Source organism: Meleagris gallopavo, chromosome 3, assembly GCF_000146605.3.
Source record: "Meleagris gallopavo isolate NT-WF06-2002-E0010 breed Aviagen turkey brand Nicholas breeding stock chromosome 3, Turkey_5.1, whole genome shotgun sequence".
Classification (NCBI taxonomy): domain Eukaryota; kingdom Metazoa; phylum Chordata; class Aves; order Galliformes; family Phasianidae; genus Meleagris; species Meleagris gallopavo.
Window position 1 is genome coordinate 38,271,135 of NC_015013.2, and position 8,588 is coordinate 38,279,722.

The 8,588-nt window shown below is 36.9% G+C and overlaps 1 long non-coding RNA gene across 1 annotated transcript in view; it reads left to right on the forward strand.

The window, feature by feature from the left end:
* Positions 1 to 1,388: 1,388 nt before the first annotated feature.
* Positions 1,389 to 8,588, forward strand: part of LOC116216458 — an 18,750-nt gene continuing 11,550 nt past the window's right edge. Inside the window, exon 1 of the long non-coding RNA XR_004159222.1 lies at positions 1,389 to 1,713. This is a non-coding gene — a long non-coding RNA (uncharacterized LOC116216458). The remainder of the gene's footprint in view (positions 1,714 to 8,588) is intronic.

The following is an 8,588-nucleotide window of genomic DNA, read 5'->3' on the forward strand; positions in this document are numbered from 1 at the left end:
AAAAAACTCCTATATTTTATTTCCTTTTCTTATAATGGTACTATGATAAGTTCTACTGGTCAGCTGAGGGGCAAACAAAATTCAATCAACCAAACAAAACCCCACAAAACTTTAAGATTTTGGAGAAATACCTACTCTCAGAAAAACATTCTGTTGCTATAAACCACAAGAGTGTCGGCAGGTGTTACCGGTTGAACGTATATGAGACAATATTTTGAAAATTTTTCACTAAAAGAGTAGGTGTATTGTGTTGGTTGCTTATTTTTGTCTTCACTGGTGGTTCTTCTTGATTGCAGAGAATGAGCACTCTACAGACAACTAAGAATGTCTCCTACTGTATATGTGCATATTCTGCTACCAAAGATGATGCTTAATATAGAGAACAACATGCATCAGTAAGTGTAGAAAAGCCATAACGGAGTAAGAAGTAGTTTTCCTGTCCTATAAACACTTATATATTCCTGAAAAACACCATATAAGTTTGTAAGTGCATGTGATATCTAACATCATCCCACACTTACTTGATGTGATTGTTGCTTTTCACACTTGCTAGAAACAGCTACTTTGTTTTGTTGCTAGTAAAACTTTGGGAGCTCTACCTCAGGGACAGTTAAAGTACTGGGCAAAGTTTTGCAGGAATAAAGGTATGTTGTTTTGAATAGTTATATAGAAGGATCCAGGTTTGCCCTAGAAATCAATGGGATGTAGCTTCCATTTTTATTAGCTTGCTGGCAACTTCTTCCTGTCTGTATGGATATTCCCACACAGGCTGTTTGAATTCATAGAAGGCTGTGAAAGGCCTTGAAGAAGCTGCTACCCTGCTATAAGAGAGCATTTGTATAACTACTCTTGAGTGAGGCAGATATCTAGATTGAGCCCTGGTTTCCCCTCTCCTCCCACAGCTGAAGATTTTAAACCAGCATTCAAAGGAACATTCTGTCTATGTGATAGCTGAACTATCACGTATCTAGAATTGTATCCAATGAGCGGGATTACAAGCCCTATTTTCCATCTCCCATGCTACTTGGAGGAGAAGGAGATAGATGAGTAGAGAATGAAAGAGCAAAGTTGAACCAGCAAATAAGGGGGCTATGGGAAAGGTGTTTTGGTTATGGTTGTTTGTTGTTTATCTCAATAACCTAAAAATAGATTTAATTGGTAAATTAATTTTTTCTTCCCTAAATTGAATCTGTTTTGGTCTTGACAATAACTGTTGAGTGATCTTCCTGTTCTTATTTCCTGGAGAAAACTGAGAGAGGATCTTATCAACACTTAGAAATATCTTGAAAGGCAGCTGTCAAGTGGATGGGGCCAAGCTCTTTTCAGTGGTGCCCAGCAACAGAATAAGGGGCAACAGACAGAAACTGGAACACAGGAAGTTTCATATGAACATGAAGAAAAACTTCTTTACTGTCAAAGTTACAGAGCACTGGAACAGGCTGTCCAGAGAGATTGCAGACTGTCTTCTGGGGATATTCAAAACCCACCTGAAAGCTTTCCTCAGCAAAACACTGTAGGGAACCTGCTTTAGCAGGGTGTTGGACTAGGTAATTTTCAGAGGTCTTTTCCAGACCCTACCATACTGTGATTTGACCAATGAGATTCTTTGTTCTATCTGCCCTATTGAAGAAGGGGAAGGGGTGATTGGCTGAGTGAGCAGCTGGCTCGAAGCTGTGGCTAACTCAACATGCTGAGGCAGAATTGTAATGGCAGGTACGTTCCTTTATTAAACAGTTACTTATTGTACAAAAGTATTATGTACTTGCATTGTACCTTCAGTATAGCCTAAAGGTACTAATTTGCATTTATAAATTCTGGAAAAAGATAATTGATAAATGATTGCATTGTTTGGTTGTAGCCAAGTTGAAATTCCTGATCAGCGAGAGGATCACGTTATTTTCTGGAATTTCTGCTTGTATTTTTTTGCAATGTAGAAATTTCTCATCTCTGATGCCTGATTTCTATAAATGTCTCCTTCTCAAAATGTCTTCATTGCAGACTTTCTGTAAATTGTGTGTGTTGATTGTGAAGTTCTTGTCCTTATTTCCAAGGCCCTGAGTGGCTATGGGATTGGACTAATTTTCTCTTCATTTTCTAAGCTGTTAATTACAGTCTGAATCATAAGGTTACTTTTTTTTCTATACTGTAATTTGGTGAGCTATGAGTCATGAAGTTTTTGTAGCTCTGTCCTTTTAATGATATTGCAGGATCCTTTCCTGCTGCCCACTTGGTGTCCTTACTTAAAAATAACATTGAAGAAATAAGCTTTTGGTTCTACTTTTAACTTACTAGCTAGTTGTACTTGTTCAGTGCTTCAAGGCTTTTTTTTTTTTGTGCGTGTGTGTGTTAAGGATAATGTGTTTATTGTTAGTGAGTTCCCTAAGGTACTTGCTGAAATACAAGCTGTTATTAATAATATGTATGTAGTAATAAAGTCAAAATGGCTCACTAATATATCTTCTGGACAGATTTTCAGGTAGAATATTGTGCAGTAAAATAACAATTGCTTTTCTTTCCAGTCATTACCATGATTTTTCTAGTATGTTTTTATACAAATAATGCAAAGAAAATGCCATGTATGTGTGAAATACATTGGTTCCTCATAGCCTATGCACTTATCTCTTTGACTGCAAAATTGGGTATGATTGTGTTTAAGCAAATGTTTGTTTGTTTTCTTTTTAAAGTCATATCTCATTGACATATCCAAATATTTAAAATTTTGTCATTAATTTTACTCAGAAAAATATTGGGATATTTCCCATTACTAGCAAGTCATTCAGACAAATGTGAGAGTTTTGAGTAGCAATTGCCACAGATAGCTGAGTTTCACATATTTGATTTTTTTTTCCCCCACTGAAGGAGGAAATATGATTGATTACTACTAGAGAATGAAGCAGAGGGACTGATGACTGATTTATGTGAAAGATTGCTGATTAAAAATACACATAAACATAAAACTCCTCAAAATAGCTTTCATAACTCATAATTCAAATTACCCTTTCTTTCCAAGACTGACAGAAAAAAATATTTGATTTTAACCATTTGGGAGGAGAGTTGCTTTGTGGAGTTTTCCTCTTTAATTTTTTATACCTCTCTTCTGAACGTTCTCAAGCCTTATATTAGTTCTAGTACACTGAACTTTTGGTACAGAATTCTTCATGTTGGAAAAGATCTTTAAAGTTATATTAAACAAAGTAAACCAAATAACGATGTGAGACTCGTGAAAAATGTTATAATTGGCAGCAATAGAACACAGAAACCAGGACACATACGTTTCTATCTTGTCATAGTAGTCCCCTGCACTCTTCTTCCATTATTTTAAGCCTCAGCTTAGGAACCCTCATATTTCACTTGCCTAACATTTTCTTCTCTGAAAGATGTTTCTGTTCCTCTTGAGTAGCTTTGACATTTCCATTATTAGCAACAGGCCTCTGCAATTGGTGAAGTGAGATGCTGGGGGCTAGAGGTGGACTGTGCTCCTTTTGAGGAAGTTCTGCTGGGTTTGTCTAGGGGCAGAGCATATGAACAATTCATCAGAGGCTAAAAAGGCTGCTTGGGTCAGCTGACCCATGTAAATATGCATCTTAGCTCAGGGCAAAAGTAAAATAGTTTAACTTTTCTTAAGGAAAGCAAACTTGATAATTCATACACTCTGGTATGGATAGACCACACACTGGCCAACAGTTTGCATGGACTACTGCACATGGTTGAATTGTTCAGCTGCGTAAAATCATTTGTCTGGTTTTGATTTTCTGTCTTGAATTTTTCTCCCAAAGGGACCACGTGTAGAAAATTTCCAAGGAGCAATTTCTGTGCTGTGATCTCTATTGCAGACTTCTACGCAATGTTAGGAATATTTGATAGCTGCTAGAACAGCTCTGTTGATGAAGCGATCTGAGAATAAGTCTCCCTTCTGGCAGAAGTGCCTCCTCTGAACCAGTGACCCTTCACACGTTGCAGCTCTGCCCACGTACCCTCTAGTATCACACTTCTGCTGCCAACTTTCATGAATGGTCTTGTGTCTCATGCCAAATACTTAGCGCTCAGACCCTTCATGAGCACATAGTAGCTATTGGGGCTAAAATTTGAGGAGATTATATTCTTATAGCTGTATGGTTTTCTTTCAACTGTTTCAGTCTCCCTTTTGAAACTACGTTTTGCAGTTCTCATTCTATTTGTTTCTTATGTGAAATTCAAAAGAAGTTATCTTGGGACTGTAGTTGCCTACGCATCACCTTGTTTAGTTTCAGAAATTCTTCTTTCTTCTTCTCTCTTTCAAAATGGAATTTATGATCCAAAAAGTAGTTTCTTAGTCAAAGGTCACAATATTCTGTCAAAAAAAAATCTATAGATTGCAGTGTCTGGAATGAATCATTGAAGAATCCATCTTTCTTTCTTTACATGGCCAAACTGATCTCTCTCGTTGGTTTAGCAGCACATGAAGTTGTGCAGAAATATCTTCCCAGTTTGGGAGCTCAATCTTGCACAGTTTGAGCTGTCAGAATCTGTTGTGTGAAGCTGTCATATACCTTTCTTGTGAGAGAGTATTGTACATATTTGAGAATTGAAAATTTACATCCCTCAGAGAAAGAAATCTGCTGCTTGAGGAACTTGGAGGAAAGGACTATCTCTGGTAGCATTCGCTAGAAAGATCATAATACTATATGCAGGAGCAGTGAGAGAGGCAAGGTAAAGCAGAGTTTCTATGCCTGAGAAGATGATATAAGAAAAGTTGCAGCTTCACCCAAGGGCAGCCCTTAGTTCTGGTATAAGGAGAAACTGTATAGTTTTCACCAGAGCCTTAAGGAAGCCAAGTACCCAAAAAAGGAACAAATTGGTTCTATGCAGGACAGAAAAACTTTAGGGTCAATAGCAGGCAGCTTGAATGTCTAGCTGTAAATGAAGGCATTGATTTATCAGAGATTTAGTGGAAAGAAGACAATTAGGAAGGTACTTTACTTACAGGAGAGAAAACATATATGAAAGATGAACAGGGATGTATTTCATGTTAGAGAGACTTGACAATCAAACTGCATTAATGCCTCAGTGCACAGCACAAAATTCAAGCTAGAGTAAAATCCTTCTTCCAGCACAAAAGGAGCAAAAATCCTTGCAAAGATCATGCCAGCTGAGGACCTAAATAAAGAAAAGAGCACTTGGAGAGGGAAAGGTCACTGTAGGTATATTAAAACAGTTTTGCTGTTGCCCATTTCAGGTAGGGAAATGGTAAGTTTTCTGTACCAGAACCTTTACAAGAACCCTTTCTGTCTAGAGAAGAATGGGAATCAAGAGCAATCTTCTACAGAAAATATGTTAGTAGGTGTTCACAAACATGGAAAATTGTGTCTAAAAATCATCAGGATTGGATGGTATTCAGCCAACCTTAAGGCAACTAGAGGACAAAACATCTAAATTACTGGCTACATATAGTTAATGGCAGAGACAAATAACTGTGTTCAACCTTTTGCCTAAGTATTCTTTGAAAGCAGGTTTCTAGAGAGTGGCAAACTTCAGGCCTGCAAGTCTAATGTCTGTATAATAGAAGACAATTCATGATTACCTGAGTAAACATAAGCTGCTTTGGAAAAGTCTTCTGAAATGCGAGGATCATCTTTAGAACAACTAATATTCTTTTGCAGGAAGTCAGTGAGCTTGTAGCTAGTGATGATCTGTTTGACGTGATTTTTGGTTTTCAAAAAAAAACTTTGACAAATTCCTAATGTTAAGCTTGTAATGCACTTAAGTGGCCATAGCACAGGAAGGAAAAAATGGCATAGGTTAGGAAGAAAGTGAAAAATAGTAAACATTTTTTAAAATAGTGTTTTTGTTTGTTTTGTTAGACAAAAATCGCTGGTGGTGGGAGCGCTCTGTGCGAAGGAAAATGTGTTCACAGGTCACTAGAAAAATTAGTTAGCAGTAAAATGGCAAAATCTGACGATTGTACAAGATTTTTCAGGGTAGGTAGGTTGAAAACTGAAACTGAAAAATTGCCAAAGGACATTAGGAAACAGGGTGAATAGGCAACAAAATGGCAGGCCAAATGCAATGTAGAGCTATATTAAGGCATACACGCAGAAGGTACTCTGTTTTCATAGGGAAAGGCTCTGTGCTGGTCACCGTTACTAGGGTGTGATACCTGAGATGTCTGGTAAAAATAATTTCTCCTCACTATTATTTATCTTTGCTATGTACTCCCAAAAGATGTTGCAGGGATATAAAACTTTATGTAGCCTCAAAGAAGTGACTGAACAAATATTTGGAATGAATGTTCATTGTTGAATACTAAATAGACAAACTGCAACATGCTCAGGAAATCTCCTGAACCAAAACTGATCAGAGGACAGGAAAGTAACAGACTAAAGAATTACAAAGATTTGCTCTGCCATTACTCTTCTCTAAAAGAGTAGTTATTCTGTAGTATTCTTGCTCATACCTACTGTCAGAGATGAAATAGGCTAGACAGACTTGTTTTGATCCAGTAGGGCTGCTCTTTTGATTTGGTTTGAGTGTTTTGTTGTTTTTTTTTTGAACTTTTGGAAGATTCGTAGAGTACATTAATGTAATAATTTAAGACATCTTCACCTTGTCCTGCTTGTCACCTTGTTTTGGCCCTGGATGAACAGATTATAGCACACATTAGTGCCATACTCTTCCATGCTTGCCATACTCTTCCATGCTTGCCATACTCTTCCATGCTTGCCATACTCTTCCATGCTTGCCATACTCTTCCATGCTTGCCATACTCTTCCATGCTTGCCATACTAACAGTTACTTGCACGAGCAAGTGGATGGCACAGAGCTGCCCACGTCAAATCTGTGCTGCTTCAGATCTCTCAGACTTGAAAAATGCTCATGGGCAGGTCATTTCCAAATAGCACTGGCTATTGGATTTTCATATTTTGATTTTCATATTTTATATGAAAAGTCAGGTATGTGCTCTTATAAATAAGCCTTTTGTATTAAAATTCATTTTTATTTTTCCCACTAACTTTCAGAAGAGATAGTCTTGATGCCAATAGCTTAAATATGTAAATATTAGGAAAAATTAGAAATAGTAGTAGCTGGTTTCTGAAAGCTATGGGATTCCATATTTAGACTTTTCTTTGTGTGTGTGAAACTGGTTTCTACCTTAATTCTAGGGTAGATATTACACTTCTTAAAAAAATTGAAGCAAGTTTTTTTTTTTTTTTTCATTGTTTATTTGAGCTCTAAGGCAATAATCTATATTAACTGTTTTATACATTTCAGCTAGGAAGGCTCTCTGTGGTTGATTGTTATTGAGATCTTTCAGATGAGCTGCACATTTTAACTCGTTATAGATTATTTTACAAGGAGAATGAGATCAGGTTTAAAACAGAATTTCTTACAACCACATAATAACTTATCAGTCTTATTGACAAGCATTTTGCAAAACAATAGTATTGTGCACAGCTTATGTATGAGCAAATAGAATTACTGCTAACATCTTTTAAGGCACTTGTCACACACTTTCCCCTCAGTCAAACAGTGTTAGCTCACTAATCAATCTACTTGTCAAAAATGCTCTTCTCTGACAGAAGAGACTGAGAAGTTTGACAAAGCACATTAAGTTGGTGATGTTGATTAATGCTTTTCAGTTAGTAGCATTTTGTTGAACACTATAAATTAAGAATTTTGATGACAGTTGGCTTTTCATAAATTACATACAAAAGGAGCTTATCATTGCAATGAAGCAATTTATTTTCCTTTCCAAGATTTCTCATGACTGTTTCATGTGAGTTTCTGTTGAGTAAATTCTTTTCTTTTTTTTTGGCTGTTAAAATGTAAATAGCACAGTTTGAACTCAATAATCTTTGATGAAAAAGAAAGGAAGAAGAGAAAGAGGCTTGATTCTGAAGCTGCTGATTTTTCTTGAATTTTTTTCAAAGTCAAAGAACTGTAAGGACAAAACTGAAGAGGTATAAGCCTTTTCAGTATTTTTGCATATCTCAAATGTTTGTCATTTTCTGTAAGAGATTTGCTAATGCAAAGAACTTACATACAAGCAATAGTCCACAGAAGTTTATTTAATGATTATTCTATTAAATTTAGGAGTTTTTCTTGCTTTTGACTTCATTCATTTTCTTATCCAGTACCTGATTTAGTGGTGCCCTAAGGCAGAGGATTCGAACTACATGATCTCTTACAACCCAAGTCAGTCTTCTTCTATCACCTTCTCTCTGCTGTATGACGCATGGGAGATGGGGAATGGGTGCTATGGTCAGTCCTTACAAGTTCCTCTCTGCTTCTCCTTCCTCCTTACAATTTTTCCCAGCTTCAGCATGGACTTTTACTGGCTACAACCCCTCAGAATAAATCTGCTGCAGTGTGGCTCCTTTCTACTGCCTGCAGTCCTTCAGGATAAATATGATCCATAGTGAGTTGCCTGTGGGCTTCTACCTTCTTTGGAAAATATTCACCTGTTCTGGCATGGGATTCTCTATCGGCTGTAGTGTTGATATCTGCTCCATTTAGGGTTTTTCCCTGGTCTGCAGGGAAATAACCTTTATTTAAATTTTGCTTAAATTGCTTTTATGCTGATCAAATTAGGCAAGAACATGGTTGGTTTT